This window comes from Salvia hispanica, chromosome 4, assembly GCF_029641045.1.
Source record: "Salvia hispanica isolate PSC_SH4W2 chromosome 4, Shi_PSC_v1, whole genome shotgun sequence".
Taxonomy (NCBI): Eukaryota; Viridiplantae; Streptophyta; class Magnoliopsida; order Lamiales; family Lamiaceae; genus Salvia; species Salvia hispanica.
Genome location: NC_142695.1, coordinates 27,314,184 through 27,330,923, shown reverse-complemented (window position 1 = coordinate 27,330,923; position 16,740 = coordinate 27,314,184). Strand labels below are relative to the sequence as shown.

General features: G+C 51.2%; 4 non-coding genes and 23 pseudogenes across 4 annotated transcripts; all 27 read left to right on the top strand.

The window, feature by feature from the left end:
* The first annotated feature begins 827 nt into the window (after nt 1-827).
* LOC148927735 (5S ribosomal RNA) lies at nt 828-946 on the top strand (annotated as a pseudogene).
* A 369-nt stretch (nt 947-1,315) lies between these two features.
* Nucleotides 1,316-1,438, top strand: LOC148927734 (5S ribosomal RNA; annotated as a pseudogene).
* Nucleotides 1,439-1,837: 399 nt separating this feature from the next.
* On the top strand, nt 1,838-1,956 carry LOC148927733 (5S ribosomal RNA; annotated as a pseudogene).
* Nucleotides 1,957-2,357: 401 nt separating this feature from the next.
* On the top strand, nt 2,358-2,476 carry LOC148927732 (5S ribosomal RNA; annotated as a pseudogene).
* Nucleotides 2,477-2,844: 368 nt separating this feature from the next.
* LOC148927731 (5S ribosomal RNA) lies at nt 2,845-2,967 on the top strand (annotated as a pseudogene).
* Nucleotides 2,968-3,367: 400 nt separating this feature from the next.
* On the top strand, nt 3,368-3,485 carry LOC148927730 (5S ribosomal RNA; annotated as a pseudogene).
* Nucleotides 3,486-3,875: 390 nt separating this feature from the next.
* LOC148927729 (5S ribosomal RNA) lies at nt 3,876-3,994 on the top strand (annotated as a pseudogene).
* Nucleotides 3,995-4,362: 368 nt separating this feature from the next.
* Nucleotides 4,363-4,485, top strand: LOC148927728 (5S ribosomal RNA; annotated as a pseudogene).
* Nucleotides 4,486-4,884: 399 nt separating this feature from the next.
* Nucleotides 4,885-5,003, top strand: LOC148927727 (5S ribosomal RNA). Its single transcript, XR_016129442.1, has one exon. It is a non-coding gene; the product is annotated as a 5S ribosomal RNA (ribosomal RNA).
* Nucleotides 5,004-5,403: 400 nt separating this feature from the next.
* LOC148927726 (5S ribosomal RNA) lies at nt 5,404-5,521 on the top strand (annotated as a pseudogene).
* A 368-nt stretch (nt 5,522-5,889) lies between these two features.
* LOC148927725 (5S ribosomal RNA) lies at nt 5,890-6,008 on the top strand. The gene has a single exon (XR_016130082.1). It is a non-coding gene; the product is annotated as a 5S ribosomal RNA (ribosomal RNA).
* Nucleotides 6,009-6,407: 399 nt separating this feature from the next.
* On the top strand, nt 6,408-6,526 carry LOC148927724 (5S ribosomal RNA). Its single transcript, XR_016129493.1, has one exon. It is a non-coding gene; the product is annotated as a 5S ribosomal RNA (ribosomal RNA).
* A 401-nt stretch (nt 6,527-6,927) lies between these two features.
* Nucleotides 6,928-7,046, top strand: LOC148927723 (5S ribosomal RNA; annotated as a pseudogene).
* Nucleotides 7,047-7,414: 368 nt separating this feature from the next.
* On the top strand, nt 7,415-7,538 carry LOC148927722 (5S ribosomal RNA; annotated as a pseudogene).
* Nucleotides 7,539-9,118: 1,580 nt separating this feature from the next.
* LOC148927721 (5S ribosomal RNA) lies at nt 9,119-9,237 on the top strand (annotated as a pseudogene).
* Nucleotides 9,238-9,639: 402 nt separating this feature from the next.
* LOC148927720 (5S ribosomal RNA) lies at nt 9,640-9,758 on the top strand (annotated as a pseudogene).
* A 367-nt stretch (nt 9,759-10,125) lies between these two features.
* Nucleotides 10,126-10,249, top strand: LOC148927719 (5S ribosomal RNA; annotated as a pseudogene).
* A 399-nt stretch (nt 10,250-10,648) lies between these two features.
* Nucleotides 10,649-10,767, top strand: LOC148927718 (5S ribosomal RNA; annotated as a pseudogene).
* A 402-nt stretch (nt 10,768-11,169) lies between these two features.
* On the top strand, nt 11,170-11,288 carry LOC148927717 (5S ribosomal RNA; annotated as a pseudogene).
* Nucleotides 11,289-12,169: 881 nt separating this feature from the next.
* On the top strand, nt 12,170-12,288 carry LOC148927716 (5S ribosomal RNA; annotated as a pseudogene).
* Nucleotides 12,289-13,204: 916 nt separating this feature from the next.
* On the top strand, nt 13,205-13,323 carry LOC148927715 (5S ribosomal RNA; annotated as a pseudogene).
* Nucleotides 13,324-13,725: 402 nt separating this feature from the next.
* Nucleotides 13,726-13,844, top strand: LOC148927714 (5S ribosomal RNA). The gene has a single exon (XR_016129503.1). It is a non-coding gene; the product is annotated as a 5S ribosomal RNA (ribosomal RNA).
* Nucleotides 13,845-14,213: 369 nt separating this feature from the next.
* Nucleotides 14,214-14,336, top strand: LOC148927713 (5S ribosomal RNA; annotated as a pseudogene).
* A 368-nt stretch (nt 14,337-14,704) lies between these two features.
* On the top strand, nt 14,705-14,827 carry LOC148927712 (5S ribosomal RNA; annotated as a pseudogene).
* Nucleotides 14,828-15,543: 716 nt separating this feature from the next.
* LOC148927711 (5S ribosomal RNA) lies at nt 15,544-15,662 on the top strand (annotated as a pseudogene).
* A 402-nt stretch (nt 15,663-16,064) lies between these two features.
* On the top strand, nt 16,065-16,183 carry LOC148927710 (5S ribosomal RNA; annotated as a pseudogene).
* A 368-nt stretch (nt 16,184-16,551) lies between these two features.
* LOC148927709 (5S ribosomal RNA) lies at nt 16,552-16,674 on the top strand (annotated as a pseudogene).
* Nucleotides 16,675-16,740: the final 66 nt, after the last annotated feature.

The window sequence follows — 16,740 nt, the reverse complement described above, 5'->3', positions numbered from 1 at the left end:
GATTAGTGGTTGGCGAGTACGAGGACAGAAAGGTACGACAATCTCCCCGCGCCTGCAATGAGCGGGTCCCGCAGCCTGCCGAAAAATAGTACTTGCGATCTAAAAGTGTCCAAAATGGCTCGAAACGGCTTTTTATTTGCCCCCGGAAGTAGCCCCGGGCTATACCAGTAACTTAGCACTTGGATCTCGGCGAGAGCTTCGCGGTGATATGCTGTGGGTCCCGTAACTCCTTCCGGATCAAAAGTTATACCCATCTGAAGGGTGGGGGATCATAACCCGCGCACGGGAGCGTACGCTATGAAAGAATAAAGTGCGGGGCTATTTATAGGTGCGATCATACCAGCACTAATGCACCGTATCCCATCAGAACTCCGAAGTTAAGTGTGCTTGGGCGAGAGTAGTACAAGGGTCCTCGTGTTGCACACCTTTTTGCGAGTGCGTTTATTTATTTTTTCTTTTTTTCCATTCATTTGGTATTGTTGCGGTCCAAAACTCGATTAGTGGTTGGCGAGTACGAGTAAAAAAAGGTACGACAATCTCCACGAGCCGATGACGAGCGGGTGCCACACCCTTAAACGTGCCGAAAAACAGTAGCTGCGAATTAAATGTGGCCGAAATGGCTCGAAATGACCTCTTTTTGCTTCCCGGAGTAGCCACAGGCTGTACCCGTAGCTCAGCACGTGGGGCTCGGCGAGAGCTTCGCGGTGATATGCTATGGGTCCCGTAACTCTTTCCGGATCAAAAGTTATGCCCATCTGAAGGGTGGGAGATCAGAACCCGCGCACGGGAGCGTACGCTATGAAAGAATAAAGTGCGGGGCCATTGATGGGTGCGATCAAACCAGCATTAATGCACCGGATCCCATCAGAACTCTGAAGTTAAGCGTGCTTGGGCGTGAAAAGTACTAGGATAGGCGACCCCTTGGGAAGTCCTCGTGTTGCACCCATTTTTGCGAGTGCGTTCAGTTGATCTTGCTGTGGTCCGAAACTCGATTAGTGGTTGGCGAGTACGAGGATAGAAAGGTACGACAATCTCCCCGCGCCTGCAACAATTAGGTCCCGCAGCCTGGCGAAAAACAGTAGCTGCGAACTAAATGTGACCGAAATGACTCGAAACGGCTTTATTTTGCTCCCGGAAGTAGCCCTGGGCTGTAACCATAGATTAGCACTTGGGGCTCGGCGAGAGCTTCACGGCGATATGTTGTGGGTCCCGTAACTCCTTCCGGATCAAAAGTAATGCCCGTCTGAAGGGTAGGGGATCAAAACTTGCGCACGGGAGCGTACGCTATGATAGAATAAAGTGCGAGGCTATTGATGGGTGCGATCATACCAGCACTAATGCACCGGATCCCATCAGAACTCTGAAGTTAAGTAAAGCGTGCTTGGGCGAGAGTAGTACTAGGATGGGTGAACCCTGGGAAGTCCTCGTGTTGCACCCCTTTTTGCGAGTGCGTTCAGTTTTTTTTCTTTTTTTCCATTCAGTTGGTATTGTTGTGGTCCGAAACTCAATTAGTGGTTAGCGAGTATGAGGAAAAAAAGGTACGACAATCTCCACGATCCGGTGACGAGCTGGTCCCACACCCTTAAACGTGCCGAAAAACAGTAGCTACGAACTAAATGTGGCTGAAATTGCTCGAAATGGCCTCTTTTTGCTTCCCGGAGTAGCCACGGGCTGTACCCATAGCTCAGCACGTGGGCTCGGGGAGAGCTTCACGGTGATATGCTGTGGGTCCCGTAACTCCTTCCGGATCAAAAGTTATGCCCGTCTGAAAGGTGGGGGATCAGAACCCGCGCACGGGAGCGTACGCTATGAAAGAATATAGTTCCGGGCCATTGATGGGTGCGATCAAACCAGCATTAATGCACTGGATCCCATCAGAACTCTGAAGTTAATCATGCTTGGGCGACAGAAGTACTAGGATAGGTGACCCCTTGGGAAGTCCTCGTGTTGCACCCCTTTTTGCGAGTGCGTTCAGTTTTTTTTTCTTTTTTTCCCTTCAGTTGGGATTGTTGTGGTCCGAAACTCGATTAGTGTTTGGCGAGTACGAGGAAAAAAAGGTACGATAATCTCCACGAGCCGATGACGAGCGGGTGCCACACCCTTAAACGTGCCGAAAAATAGTAGCTGCGAACTAAATTTGGCCGAAATGGCTCGAAACGGCCTCTTTTTGCTTCCCGGAGTAGCCATGGGCTGTACCCATTGCTTAGCACGTGGGACTCGGCGAGAGCTTCGCGGTGATATGCTGTGGGTCCCATACCTCTTTCCAGATCAAAAGTTATGCCCATCTGAAGGGTGGGGGATCAGAACCCGCGCATGGGAGCGTACGCTATGAAAGAATAAAGTGCGGAGCCATTGATGGGTGCGATCAAACCAGCATTAATGCACCGGATCCCAACAGAAATCCGAAGTTAAGCGTGCTTGGGCGTGAGAAGTACTAGGATAGGTGACCCCTTGGGAAGTCCTCGTGTTGCACCCCTTTTTGCGAGTGCGTTCAGTTGGTCTTGCTGTGGTCCGAAACTCGATTAGTGGTTGACGAGTACGAGGACAGAAAGGTACGACAATCTCCCCGCGCCTGCAACGATTGGGTCCCGCAGCCTGGCGAAAAACAGTAGCTGCGAACTAAATGTGGCCGAAATAACTCAAAACGGCTTTTTTTTGCTCCCGGAAGTAGCCCCGGGCTATAACCACAGATTAGCACTTGGGGCTCGGCGAGAGCTTCACGGTGATATGTTGTGGGTCCCGTAACTCCTCCCAGATCAAAAGTTATGCCCGTCTGAAGGGTGGGGATCAGAACCTGCGCACGGGAGCGTACGCTATGATAGAATAAAGTGTGGGGCTATTGATGGTTGCGATCATACCAGCACTAATGCACCGGATCCCATCAGAACTCTGAAGTTAAGTTAAGCGTGCTTGGGCGAGAGTAGTACTAGGATGGGTGACCCATGGGAAGTCCTCGTGTTGCACCCCTTTTTGCGAGTGCGTTCATTTTTTTTTCTTTTTTTCCGTTCAGTTGGTATTGTTGTGGTCCGTAACTCAATTAGTGGTTAGCGAGTATGAGGAAAAAAAGGTACGACAATCTCCACGAGCCGGTGACGAGCGGGTCCCACACCCTTAAACGTGCCGAAAAACAGTAGCTGCGAACTAAATGTGGTCGGAATGGCTCGAAACGGCCTCGTTTTGCTTCCCGGAGTAGCCACGGGCTGTACCCATAGCTCAGCACGTGGGGCTCGGCGAGAGCTTCGCGGTGATATGCTGTGGGTCCCGTAACTCCTTCCGGATCAAAAGTTATGCCCGTCTGAAAGGTGGGGGATCAGAACCCGCGCACGGGAGCGTACGCTATGAAAGAATAGAGTGCGGGGCCATTGATGGGTGCGATCAAACCAACATTAATGCACCGGATCCCATCAGAACTCCGAAGTTAAGCGTGCTTGGGCGAGAAAAGTACTAGGATAGGTGACCCCTTGGGAAGTCCCTTTTTGCGAGTGCGTTCAGTTTTTTTTTTCTTTTTTTCCGTTCAGTTGGTATTGTTGTGGTCCGAAACTCGATTAGTGGTTGGCGAGTACGAGGGAAAAAAGGTACGACAATCTCCACGAGCCGATGACGAGCGGGTGCCACACCCTTAAACGTGCCGAAAAATAGTAGCTGCAAACTAAATTTGGCCGAAATGGCTCGAAACGGCCTCTTTTTGCTTCCCGGAGTAGCCATGGGCTGTTACCATTGCTCAGCACGTGGGACTCGGCGAGAGCTTCGCGGTGATATGCTGTGGGTCCCATACCTCCTTCCAGATCAAAAGTTATGCCCGTCTGAAGGGTGGGGGATCAGAACCCGCGCACGGGAGCGTACGCTATGAAAGAATAAAGTGCGGAGCCATTGATGGGTGCGATCAAACCAGCATTAATGCACCGGATCCCAACATAAATCCGAAGTTAAGCGTGCTTTGGCGTGAGAAGTACTAGGAGAGGTGACCCCTTGGGAAGTCCTCGTGTTGCACCCCTTTTTGCGAGTGCGTTGAGTTGGTCTTGCTGTGGTCCGAAACTCGATTAGTGGTTGGCGAGTACGAGGACAGAAAGGTACGACAATCTCCTCGCACCTGCAACGGTTGGGTCCCGCAGCCTGGCGAAAAACAGTATCTGTGAACTAAATGTGGCCGAAATAACTCGAAACGGCTTTTTTTTCCTCCCGGAAGTAGCCCCGGGCTGTAATCATAGACTAGCACTTGGGGCTCGGCGAGAGCTTCACGGTGATATGTTGTGGGTCCCGTAACTCCTCCCGGATCAAAAGTTATGCCCGTCTGAAGGGTGGGGATCAGAACCTGCGCACGGGAGCGTACGCTATGATAGAATAAAGTGCGGGGCTATTGATGGTTGCGATCATACCAGCACTAATGCACCGGATCCCATCAGAACTCTGAAGTTAAGTTAAGCGTGCTTGGGCGAGAATAGTACTAGGATGAGTGACCCCTGGGAAGTCCTCGTGTTGCACCCCTTTTTGCGAGTGCGTTCATTTTTTTTCTTTTTTTCCGTTCAATTGGTATTGTTGTGGTCCGAAACTCGATTAGTGGTTAGCGAATATGAGGAAAAAAAGGTACGACAATCGCCACGAGCCGGTGACGAGCGGGTCCCACACCCTTAAACGTGCCGAAAAACAGTAGCTGCGAACTAAATGTGGTCGAAATGGCTCGAAACGGCCTCTTTATGCTTCCTGGAGTGGCCACGGGCTGTACCCATAGCACAGCACATGGGGCTCGGCAAGAGCTTCGCGGTGATATGCTGTGGGTCCCGTAACTCCTTCCGGATCAAAAGTTATGCCCGTCTGAAAGGTGGGGGATCAGAACCCGCGCACGGGAGCGTACGCTATGAAAGAATAAAGTGCGGGGCCATTGATGGGTGCGATCAAACCAGCATTAATGCACCGGATCCCATCAGAACTCCGAAGTTAAGTGTGCTTGGGCGAGAGAAGTACTAGGATAGGTGACCCCTTGGGAAGTCCTCGTGTTGCACCCCTTTTTGCGAGTGCGTTCAGTTTTTTTTTCTTTTTTTCCCTTCAGTTGGTATTGTTGTGGTCCGAAACTCGATTAGTGGTTGGCGAGTACGTGGAAATAAAGGTACGACAATCTCGACAAGCCGATGACGAGCGGGTGCCACACCCTTAAACGTGCCGAAAAATAGTAGCTGCGAACTAAATTTGGCCGAAATGTCTCGAAACGGCCTCTTTTTGCTTCCCGGAGTAGCCATGGCTGTACCCATTGCTCAGCACGTGGGACTCGGCGAGAGCTTCGCGGTGATATGCTGTGGGTCCCATACCTCCTTCCAGATCAAAAGTTATGCCCGTCTGAAGGGTGGGGGATCAGAACCCGCGCACGAGAGCGTACGCTATGAAAGAATAAAGTGCGGAGCCATTGATGGGTGCGATCAACCAGCATTAATGCAACGGATCCCAACAGAAATCCGAAGTTAAGCGTGCTTGGGCGTGAGAAGTACTAGGATAGGTGACCCCTTGGGAAGTCCTCGTGTTGCACCCCTTTTTGCGAGTGCGTTCAGTTGGTCTTGCTGTGGTCCGAAACTTGATTAGTGGTTGACGAGTACGAGGACAGAAAGGTACGACAATCTCCCCGCGCCTGCAACGATTGGGTGCCGCAGCCTGGCGAAAAACAGTAGCTGCGAACTAAATGTGGCCGAAATAACTCGAAACGGCTTTTTTTTCCTCCCGGAAGTAGCCCCGGGCTGTAATCATAGACTAGCACTTGGGGCTCGGCGAGAGCTTCACGGTGATATGTTGTGGGTCCCGTAACTCCTCCCGGATTAAAAGTTATGCCCGTCTGAAGGGTGGGGATCAGAACCTGCGCACGGGAGCGTACGCTATGATAGAATAAAGTGCGGGGCTATTGATGGTTGCGATCATACCAGCACTAATGCACCGGATCCCATCAGAACTCTGAAGTTAAGCGTGCTTGGGCGAGAGTAGTACTAGGATGGGTGACCCCCTGGGAAGTCCTCGTGTTGCACCCCTTTTTGCGAGTGCGTTCATTTTTTTTCTTTTTTTCCGTTAAATTGTTATTGTTTTGGTCCGAAACTCGATTAGTGGTTAGCGAGTATGAGGAAAAAAAGGTACGACAATCGCCACGAGCCGGTGACGAGCGGGTCACACACCCTTAAACGTGCCGAAAAACAGTAGCTGCGAACTAAATGTGGTCGAAATGGCTCGAAACGGCCTCTTTTTGCTTCCTGGAGTAGCTACGGGCTGTACCCATAGCTCAGCACATGGGGCTCGGCGAGAGCTTCGCGGTGATATGCTGTGGGTCCCGTAACTCCTTCCGGATCTAAAGTTATGCCCGTCTGAAAGGTGGGGGATCAGAACCCGCGCACGGGAGCGTACACTATGAAAGAATAAAGTTCCGGGCCATTGATGGGTGCGATCAAACCAGCATTAATGCACCGGATCCCATCAGAACTCCGAAGTTAATCGTGCTTGGGCGAGAGAAGTACTAGGATAGGTGACCTCTTGGGAAGTCCTCGTGTTGCACCCCTTTTTGCGAGTGCGTTCAGTTTTTTTTTCTTTTTTTCCCTTCTGTTGGTATTGTTGTGGTCCGAAACTCGATTAGTGGTTGGCGAGTACGAGGAAAAAAAGGTACGATAATCTCCACGAGCGGATGACGAGCGGGTGCCACACCCTTAAACGTGCCGAAAAATAGTAGCTGCGAACTAAATTTGGCCGAAATGGCTCGAAACGGCCTCTTTTTGCTTCCCGGAGTAGCCATGGGCTGTAACCATTGCTCAGCACATGGGACTCGGCGAGAGCTTTGCGGTGATATGCTGTGGGTCCCATACCTCCTTCCAGATCAAAAGTTATGCCCGTCTGAAGGGTGGGGGATCAGAACCCGCGCACGGGAGCATACGCTATGAAAGAATAAAGTGCGGAGCCATTGATGGGTGCGATCAAACCAGCATTAATGCACCGGATCCCAACATAAATCCGAAGTTAAGCGTGCTTGGGCGTGAGAAGTACTAGGATAGGTGACCCCTTGGGAAGTCCTCGTGTTGCACCCCTTTTTGCGAGTGCGTTCAGTTGGTCTTGCTGTGGTCCGAAACTCGATTAGTGGTTGACTAGTACGAGGACAGAAAGGTACGACAATCTCCCCGTGCCTGCAACGATTGGGTCCCGCAGCCTGGCGAAAAAACAGTATCTGCGAACTAAATGTGGCCGAAATAACTCGAAACGGCTTTTTTTGCTCCCGGAAGTAGCCCCGGGCTGTAACCATAGATTAGCACTTGGGGCTCGGCGAGAGCTTCACGGTGATATGTTGTGGGTCCCGTAACTCCTCCCGGATCAAAAGTTATGCCCGTCTGAAGGGTGGGGATCAGAACCTGCGCACGGGAGCGTACGCTATGATAGAATAAAGTGCGGGGCTATTGATGGTTGCGATCATACCAGCACTAATGCACCGGATCCCATCAGAACTCTGAAGTTAAGTTAAGCGTGCTTGGGCGAGAGTAGTACTAGGATGGGTGACCCCCTGGGAAGTCCTCGTGTTGCACCCCTTTTTGCGAGTGCGTTCATTTTTTTTCTTTTTTTCCGTTAAATTGTTATTGTTGTGGTCCGAAACTCGATTAGTGGTTAGCGAGTATGAGGAAAAAAAGGTACGACAGTCGCCACGAGCCGGTGACGGGCGGGTCCCACACCCTTAAACGTGCCGAACAACAGTAGCTGCGCACTAAATGTGGTCGAAATGGCTCGAAACGTCCTCTTTTTGCTTCGTGGAGTAGCTACGGGCTGTACCCATAGCTCAGCACATGGGGCTCGGCGAGAGCTTCGCGGTGATATGCTGTGGGTCCCATAACTCCTTCCGGATCTAAAGTTATGCCCGTCTGAAAGGTGGGGGATCAGAACCCGCGCACGGGAGCGTACGCTATGATAGAATAAAGTGCGGGGCTATTGATGGTTGCAATCATAAATGCACCGGATCCCATCAGAACTCTGAAGTTAAGTTAAGCGTGCTTGGGCGAGAGTAGTACTAGGATGGGTGACCCCCTGGGAAGTCCTCGTGTTGCACCCCTATTTGCGAGTGCGTTCATTTTTTTTCTTTTTTTCCGTTAAATTGTTATTGTTGTGGTCCGAAACTCGATTAGTGGTTAGCGAGTATGAGGAAAAAAAGGTACGACAATCGCCACGAGCCGGTGACGAGCGGGTCCCACACCCTTAAACGTGCCGAACAAAAGTAGCTGCGCACTAAATGTGGTCGAAATGGCTCGAAACGGCCTCTTTTTGCTTCCTGGAATAGCCACGGGCTGTACCCATAGCTCAGCACAGAAAGGTACGACAATCTCCCCGCGCCTGCAACGATTGGGTCCCGCAGCCTGGCGAAAAACAGTAGCTGCGAACTAAATGTGGCTGAAATAACTCGAAACGGCTTTTTTTTCCTCCCGGAAGTAGCCCCGGGCTGTAATCATAGATTAGCACTTGGGGCTCGGCGAGAGCTTCACGGTGATATGTTGTGGGTCCCGTAACTCCTCCCGGATCAAAAGTTATGCCCGTCTGAAGGGTGGGGATCAGAACCTGCGCACGGGAGCGTACGCTATGATAGAATAAAGTGCGGGGCTATTGATGGTTGCAATCATAAATGCACCGGATCCCATCAGAACTCTGAAGTTAAGTTAAGCGTGCTTGGGCGAGAGTAGTACTAGGATGGGTGTCCCCCTAGGAAGTCCTTGTGTTGCACCCCTATTTGCGAGTGCGTTTATTTTTTTTTTTTTTTTCCGTTAAATTGTTATTGTTGTGGTCCGAAACTCGATTAGTGGTTAGCGAGTATGAGGAAAAAAAGGTACGACAATCGCCACGAGCCGGTGACGAGCGGGTCCCACACCCTTAAACGTGCTGAAAAACAGTAGCTGCGAACTAAATGTGGTCGAAATGGCTCGAAACGGCATCTTTTTGCTTCCTGGAGTAGCTACGGGCTGTACCCATAACTCAGCACATGGGGCTCGGCGAGAGCTTCGCGGTGATATACTGTGGGTCCCGTAACTCCTTCCGGATCTAAAGTTATGCCCGTCTGAAAGGTGGGGGATCAGAACCCGCGCACGGGAGCGTACACTATGAAAGAATAAAGTTCCGGGCCATTGATGGGTGCGATCAAACCAGCATCAATGCACCGGATCCCATCAGAACTCCGAAGTTAATCGTGCTTGGGCGAGAGAAGTACTAGGATAGGTGACCCCTTGGGAAGTCCTCGTGTTGCACCCCTTTTTGCGAGTGCGTTCAGTTTTTTTTTTCTTTTTTTCCCTTCAGTTGGTATTGTTGTGGTCCGAAACTCGATTAGTGGTTGGCGAGTACGAGGAAAAAAAGGTACGATAATCTCCACGAGCCGATGACGAGCGGGTGCCACACCCTTAAACGTGCCGAAAAATAGTAGCTGCGAACTAAATTTGGCCGAAATGGCTCGAAACGGCCTCTTTTTGCTTCCCGGAGTAGCCATGGGCTGTAACCATTGCTCAGCACGTGGGACTCGGCGAGAGCTTCACGGTGATATGCTGTGGGTCCCATACCTCCTTCCAGATCAAAAGTTATGCCCGTCTGAAGGGTGGGGGATCAGAACCCGCGCACGGGAGCGTACGCTATGAAAGAATAAAGTGCGGAGCCATTGATGGGTGCGATCAAACCAGCATTAATGCACCGGATCCCAACATAAATCCGAAGTTAAGCGTGCTTGGGCGTGAGAAGTACTAGGAGAGGTGACCCCTTGGGAAGTCCTCGTGTTGCACCCCTTTTTGCGAGTGCGTTCAGTTGGTCTTGCTGTGGTCCGAAACTCGATTATTGGTTGACTAGTACGAGGACAGAAAGGTATGACAATCTCCCCGCGCCTGCAACGATTGGGTCCCGCAGCCTGGCGAAAAACAGTAGCTGCGAACTAAATGTGGCCGAAATAACTCGAAACGGCTTTTTTTGCTCCCGGAAGTAGCCCCGGGCTGTAACCATAGATTAGCACTTGGGGCTCGGCGAGAGCTTCACGGTGATATGTTGTGGGTCCCGTAACTCCTCCCGGATCAAAAGTTATGCCCGTCTGAAGGGTGGGGATCAGAACCTGCGCACGGGAGCGTACGCTATGATAGAATAAAGTGCGGGGCTATTGATGGTTACGATCATACCAGCACTAATGCACCGGATCCCATCAGAACTCTGAAGTTAAGTTAAGCATGCTTGGGCGAGAGTAGTACTAGGATGGGTGACCCCCTGGGAAGTCCTCGTGTTGCACCCCTTTTTGCGAGTGCGTTCATTTTTTTTCTTTTTTTCCGTTAAATTGGTATTGTTGTGGTCCGAAACTCGATTAGTGGTTAGCGAGTATGAGGAAAAAAAGGTACGACAATCGCCACGAGCCGGTGACGAGCGGGTCCCACACCCTTAAACGTGCCGAAAAACAGTAGCTGCGAACTAAATGTGGTCGAAATGGCTCGAAACGGCCTCTTTTTGCTTCCTGGAGTAGCCACGGGCAGTACGCATAGCTCAGCACATGGGGCTCTGCGAGAGCTTCGCGGTGATATGCTGTGGGTCCCGTAACTCCTTCCGGATCTAAAGTTATGCCCGTCTGAAAGGTGGGGGATCAGAACCCGCGCACGGGAGCGTACGCTATGAAAGAATAAAGTTCCGGGCCATTGATGGGTGCGATCAAACCAGCATTAATGCACCGGATCCCATCAGAACTCCGAAGTTAATCGTGCTTGGGCAAGAGAAATACTAGGATAGGTGACCCCTTGGGAAGTCCTCGTGTTGCACCCCTTTTTGCGAGTGCGTTCAGTTTTTTTTTTCTTTTTTTCCCCTCAGTTGGTATTGTTGTGGTCCGAAACTCGATTAGTGGTTGGCGAGTACGAGGAAAAAAAGGTACGATAATCTCCACGAGCCGATGACAAGCGGGTGCCACACCCTTAAACGTGCCGAAAAATAGTAGCTGCGAACTAAATTTGGCCGAAATGGCTCGAAACGGGCTCTTTTTGCTTCCCGGAGTAGCCATGGGCTGTTACCATTGCTCAGCACGTGGGACTCGGCGAGAGCTTCGCGGTGATATGCTGTGGGTCCCATACCTCCTTCCAGATCAAAAGTTATGCCCGTCTGAAGGGTGGGGGATCAGAACCCGCGCACGGGAGCGTACGCTATGAAAGAATAAAGTGCGGAGCCATTGATGGGTGCGATCAAACCAGCATTAATGCACCGGATCCCAACATAAATCCGAAGTTAAGCGTGCTTGGGCGTGAGAAGTACTAGGAGAGGTGACCCCTTGGGAAGTCCTCGTGTTGCACCCCTTTTTGCGAGTGCGTTCAGTTGGTCTTGCTGTGGTCCGAAACTCGATTAGTGGTTGACTAGTACGAGGACAGAAAGGTACGACAATCTCCCCGCGCCTGCAACGATTATGTCCCGCAGCCTGGCGAAAAACAGTAGCTGCGAACTAAATGTGGCCGAAATAACTCGAAACGGCTTTTTTTGCTCCCGGAAGTAGCCCCGGGCTGTAACCATAGATTAGCACTTGGGGCTCGGCGAGAGCTTCACGGTGATATGTTGTGGGTCCCGTAACTCCTCCCGGATCAAAAGTTATGCCCGTCTGAAGGGTGGGGATCAGAACCTGCGCACGGGAGCGTACGCTATGATAGAATAAAGTGCGGGGCTATTGATGGTTGCGATCATAAATGCACCGGATCCCATCAGAACTCTGAAGTTAAGTTAAGCGTGCTTGGGCGAGAGTAGTACTAGGATGGGTGACCCCCTGGGAAGTCCTCGTGTTGCACCCCTTTTTGCGAGTGCGTTCATTTTTTTTCTTTTTTTCCGTTAAATTGGTATTGTTGGGGTCCGAAACTCGATTAGTGGTTAGCGTGTATGAGGAAAAAAGGTACGACAATCGCCACGAGCCGGTGACGAGCGGGTCCCACACCCTTAAACGTGCCGAAAAACAGTAGCTGCGAACTAAATGTGGTCGAAATGGCTCGAAACAGCCTCTTTTTGCTTCCCGGAGTAGCCACGGGCTGTACCCATAGCTCAGCACGTGGGGCTCGGCGAGAGCTTCGTGGTGATATGCTGTGGGTCCCGTAACTCCTTCCGGATCTAAAGTTATGCCCGTCTGAAAGGTGGGGGATCAGAACCCGCGCACGGGCGCGTACGCTATGAAAGAATAAAGTTCCGGGCCATTGATGGGTGCGATCAAACCAGCATTAATGCACCGGATCCCATCAGAACTCCGAAGTTAATCGTGCTTGGGCAAGAGAAGTACTAGGATAGGTGACCCCTTGGGAAATCCTCGTGTTGCACCCCTTTTTGCGAGTGCGTTCAGTTTTTTTTTTCTTTTTTTCCCTTCAGTTGGTATTGTTGTGGTCCGAAACTCGATTAGTGGTTGGCGAGTACGAGGAAAAAAAGGTACGATAATCTCCACGAGCCGATGACGAGCGGGTGCCACACCCTTAAACATGCCGAAAAATAGTAGCTGCGAACTAAATTTGGCCGAAATGGCTCGAAACGGCCTCTTTTTGCTTCCCGGAGTAGCCATGGGCTGTAACCATTGCTCAGCACGTGGGACTCGGCGAGAGCTTCGCGGTGATATGCTGTGGGTCCCATACCTCCTTCCAGATCAAAAGTTATGCCTGTCTGAAGGGTGGGGGATCAGAACCCGCGCACGGGAGCGTACGCTATGAAAGAATAAAGTGCGGAGCCATTGATGGTTGCGATCATAAATGCACCGGATCCCATCAGAACTCTGAAGTTAAGTTAAGCGTGCTTGGGCGAGAGTAGTACTAGGATGGGTGACCCCCTGGGAAGTCCTCGTGTTGCACCCCTTTTTGCGAGTGCGTTCATTTTTTTTCTTTTTTTCCGTTAAATTGGTATTGTTGTGGTCCGAAACTCGATTAGTGGTTAGCGATTATGAGAAAAAAAAGGTTCGACAATCTCCACGTGCCGGTGACGAGCGGGTCCCACACCCTTAAACGTGCCGAAAAACAGTAGCTGCGAACTAAATGTGGTCGGTATGGCTCGAAATGGCCTCTTTTTGCTTCACGGAGTAGCCACGGGCTGTACCCATAGCTCAGCATGTGGGGCTCGGCGAGAGCTTCGCGGTGATATGCTGTGGGTCCCGTAACTCCTTCCGGATCAAAAGTTTGCCCGTCTGAAAGGTGGGGGATCAGAACCCGCGCACGGGAGCGTACACTATGAAAGAATAAAGTGCGGGGCCATTGATGGGTGCAATCAAACCAGCATTAATGCACCGGATCCCATCAGAAATCCGAAGTTAAGCGTGCTTGGGCGAGAGAAGTACTAGGATAGGTGAGCCCTTGGGAAGTCCTGGTGTTGCACCCCTTTTTGCGAGTGCATTCAGTTTTTTTTTTCTTTTTTTCCGTTCAGTTGGTATTGTTGTGGTCCGAAACTCGATTAGTGGTTGGCGAGTACGAGGAAAAAAACGTACGACAATCTCCACGAGCCGGTGACGAGCGGGTCCCACACCCTTAAACGTGCCGAAAAACAGTAGCTGCGAACTAAATGTGGTCGAAATGGCTCGAAACAGCCTCTTTTTGCTTCCTGGTGTAGCCACGGGCTGTACCCATAGCTCAGCACGTGGGGCTCGGCGAGTGCTTCTCGGTGATATGCTGTGGGTCCCGTAACTCCTTCCGGATCAAAAGTTATGCCCGTCTGAAAGGTAGGGGATCAGAACCCGCGGACGGGAGCGTACGCTATGAAAGAATAAAGTGCGGGGCCATTGATGGGTGCGATCAAACCAGCATTAATGCACCGGATCCCATCAGAACTCTGAAGTTAAGCGTGCTTGGGCGAGAGAAGTACTAGGATAGGTGACCCCTTGGGAAGTCCTCGTGTTGCACCCCTTTTTGCGAGTGCGTTCAGTTGGTCTTGCTGTGGTCCGAAACTCGATTAGTGGTTGGCGAGTACGAGGACAGAAAGGTACGTCAATCTCCCCGCGCCTGCAATGATTGGGTCCCGTAGCCTGGCAAAAAACAGTAGCTGCGAACTAAATGTGGCCGAAATAACTCGAAACGGCTTTTTTTTGGCTCCCGGAAGTAGCCCCGGGCTATAACCATTGATTAGCACTTGGGGCTCGGCGAGAGCTTCACGGTGATATGTTGTGGGTCCCGTAAGTCCTCCCGGATCAAAAGTTATGCCCGTCTGAAGGGGGGGGATTAGAACCTGCGCACGGGAGCGTACGCTATGATAGAATAAAGTGTGGGGCTATTGATGGTTGCGATCATACCAGCACTAATGCACCGGATCCCATCAGAACTCTGAAGTTAAGTTAAGCGTGCTTGGGCGAGAGTAGTACTAGGATGGGTGACCCATGGGAAGTCCTCGTGTTGCACCCCTTTTTGCAAAGTGCGTTCAGTTGGTCTTGCTGTGGTCCGAAACTCAATTAGTGGTTGACGAGTACGAGGATAGAAAGGTACGACAATCTCCCCGCGCCTGCAACGATTGGGTCCCGCAGCCTGGCGAAAAACAGTAGCTGCGAACTAAATGTGGCTGAAATAACTCGAAACGGCTTTTTTTGCTCCCGGAAGTAGCCCTGGGCTGTAACCATAGATTAGCACTTGGGGCTCGGCGAGAGCTTCACGGTGATATGTTGTGGGTCCCGTAAGTCCTCCCGGATCAAAAGTTATGCCCGTCTGAAGGGGGGGGATTAGAACCTGCGCACGGGAGCGTACGCTATGATAGAATAAAGTGTGGGGCTATTGATGGTTGCGATCATACCAGCACTAATGCACCGGATCCCATCAGAACTCTGAAGTTAAGTTAAGCGTGCATGGGCGAGAGTAGTACTAGGATGGGTGACCCATGGGAAGTCCTCGTGTTGCACCCCTTTTTGCGAGTGCGTTCATTTTTTTTTCTTTTTATCCGTTCAGTTGGTATTGTTGTGGTCCGAAACTCAACTAGTGGTTAGCGAGTATGAGGAAAAAAAGGTACGACAATCTCCACGAGCAGGTGACGAGCGGGTCCCACACCCTTAAACGTGCTGAAAAACAGTAGCTGCGAACTAAATGTGGTCGAAATGGCTCGAAACGGCCTCTTTTTGCTTCCCGGAGTAGCCACGGGCTGTACCCATAGCTCAGCACGTGGGGCTCGGCGAGAGTAGTACTAGGATGGGTGACCCATGGGAAGTCCTCGTGTTGCACCCCTTTTTGCAAGTGCGTTCATTTTTTTTTCTTTTTTTCCGTTCAGTTGGTATTGTTGTGGTCCGAAACTCAACTAGTGGTTAGCGAGTATGAGGAAAAAAAGGGACGACAATCTCCACGAGCAGGTGACGAGCGGGTCCCACACCCTTAAACGTGCTGAAAAACAGTAGCTGCGAACTAAATGTGGTCGAAATGGCTAGAAACGGCCTCTTTTTGCTTCCCGGAGTAGCCACGGGCTGTACCCATAGCTCAGCACGTGGGGCTCGGCGAGAGCTTCGCGGTGATATGCTGTGGGTCCCGTAACTCCTTCCGGATCAAAAGTTATGCCCGTCTGAAGGGTGGGGGATCAGAACCCGTGCACGGGAGCGTACGCTATGAAAGAATAAAGTGCGGGGCCATTGATGGGTGCGATCAAACCAGCGTTAATGCACCGGATCCCATCAGAACTCCGAAGTTAAGCGTGCTTGGGCGAGAGAAGTACTAGGATAGGTGAGCCCTTGGGATGTCCTTGTATTGCACCCCTTTTTGCGAGTGCGTTCAGTTTTTTTTTTCTTTTTTTCCGTTCAGTTGGTATTGTTGTGGTCCGAAACTCGATTAGTGGTTGGCGAGTACGAGGAAAAAAAGGTACGACAATCTCCACGAGCCGGTGACGAGCGGGTCCCACACCCTTAAACGTGCAGAAAAACAATAGCTGCGAACTAAATGTGGTTGAAATGGCTCGAAACAGCCTCTTTTTGCTTCCCGGAGTAGCCACGGGCTGTACCCATAGCTCAGCATGTGGGGCTCGGCGAGAGCTTCGCGGTGATATGCTGTGGGTCCCGTAACTCCTTCCAGATCAAAAGTTATGCCCGTCTGAAGGGTGGGGGATCAGAACCCGCGCACGGGAGCGTACGCTATGAAAGAATAAAGGGCGGAGCCATTGATGGGTGTGATCAAACCAGCATTAATGCACCAGATCTCAACAGAACTCCGAAGTTAAGCGTGCTTGGGCGAGAGAAGTACTAGGATAGGTGACCCCATGGGAAGTCCTCGTGTTGCACCCCTTTTTGCGAGTGCGTTCAGTTGGTCTTGCTGTGGTCCGAAACTCGATTAGTGGTTGGCGAGTACGAGGACAGAAAGGTACGACAATCTCCCCGCGCCTGCAACGATTGGGTCCCGCAGCCTGGTGAAAAACAGTAGCTGCGAACTAAATGTGGCCGAAATAACTCGAAACGGCTTTTTTTTGCTCCCGGAAGTAGCCCTGGGCTATAACCATATATTAGCACTTGGGGCTCGGCGAGAGCTTCACGGTGATATGTTGTGGGTCCCGTAACACCTCCCGGATCAAAAGTTATGCCCATCTGAAGGGTGGGGATCAGAACCTGCGCACGGGAGCGTATGCTATGATAGAATAAAGTGCGGGGCTATTGATGGTTGCGATCATACCAGCACTAATGCACCGGATCCCATCATAACTCTGAAGTTAAGTTAAGCGTGCTTGGGCGAGAGTAGTACTAGGATGGGTGACCCATGGGAAATCCTCGTGTTGCACCCCTTTTTGCGAGTGCGTTCAGTTGGTCTTGCTGTGGTCCGAAACTCGATTAGTGGTTGACGAGTATGA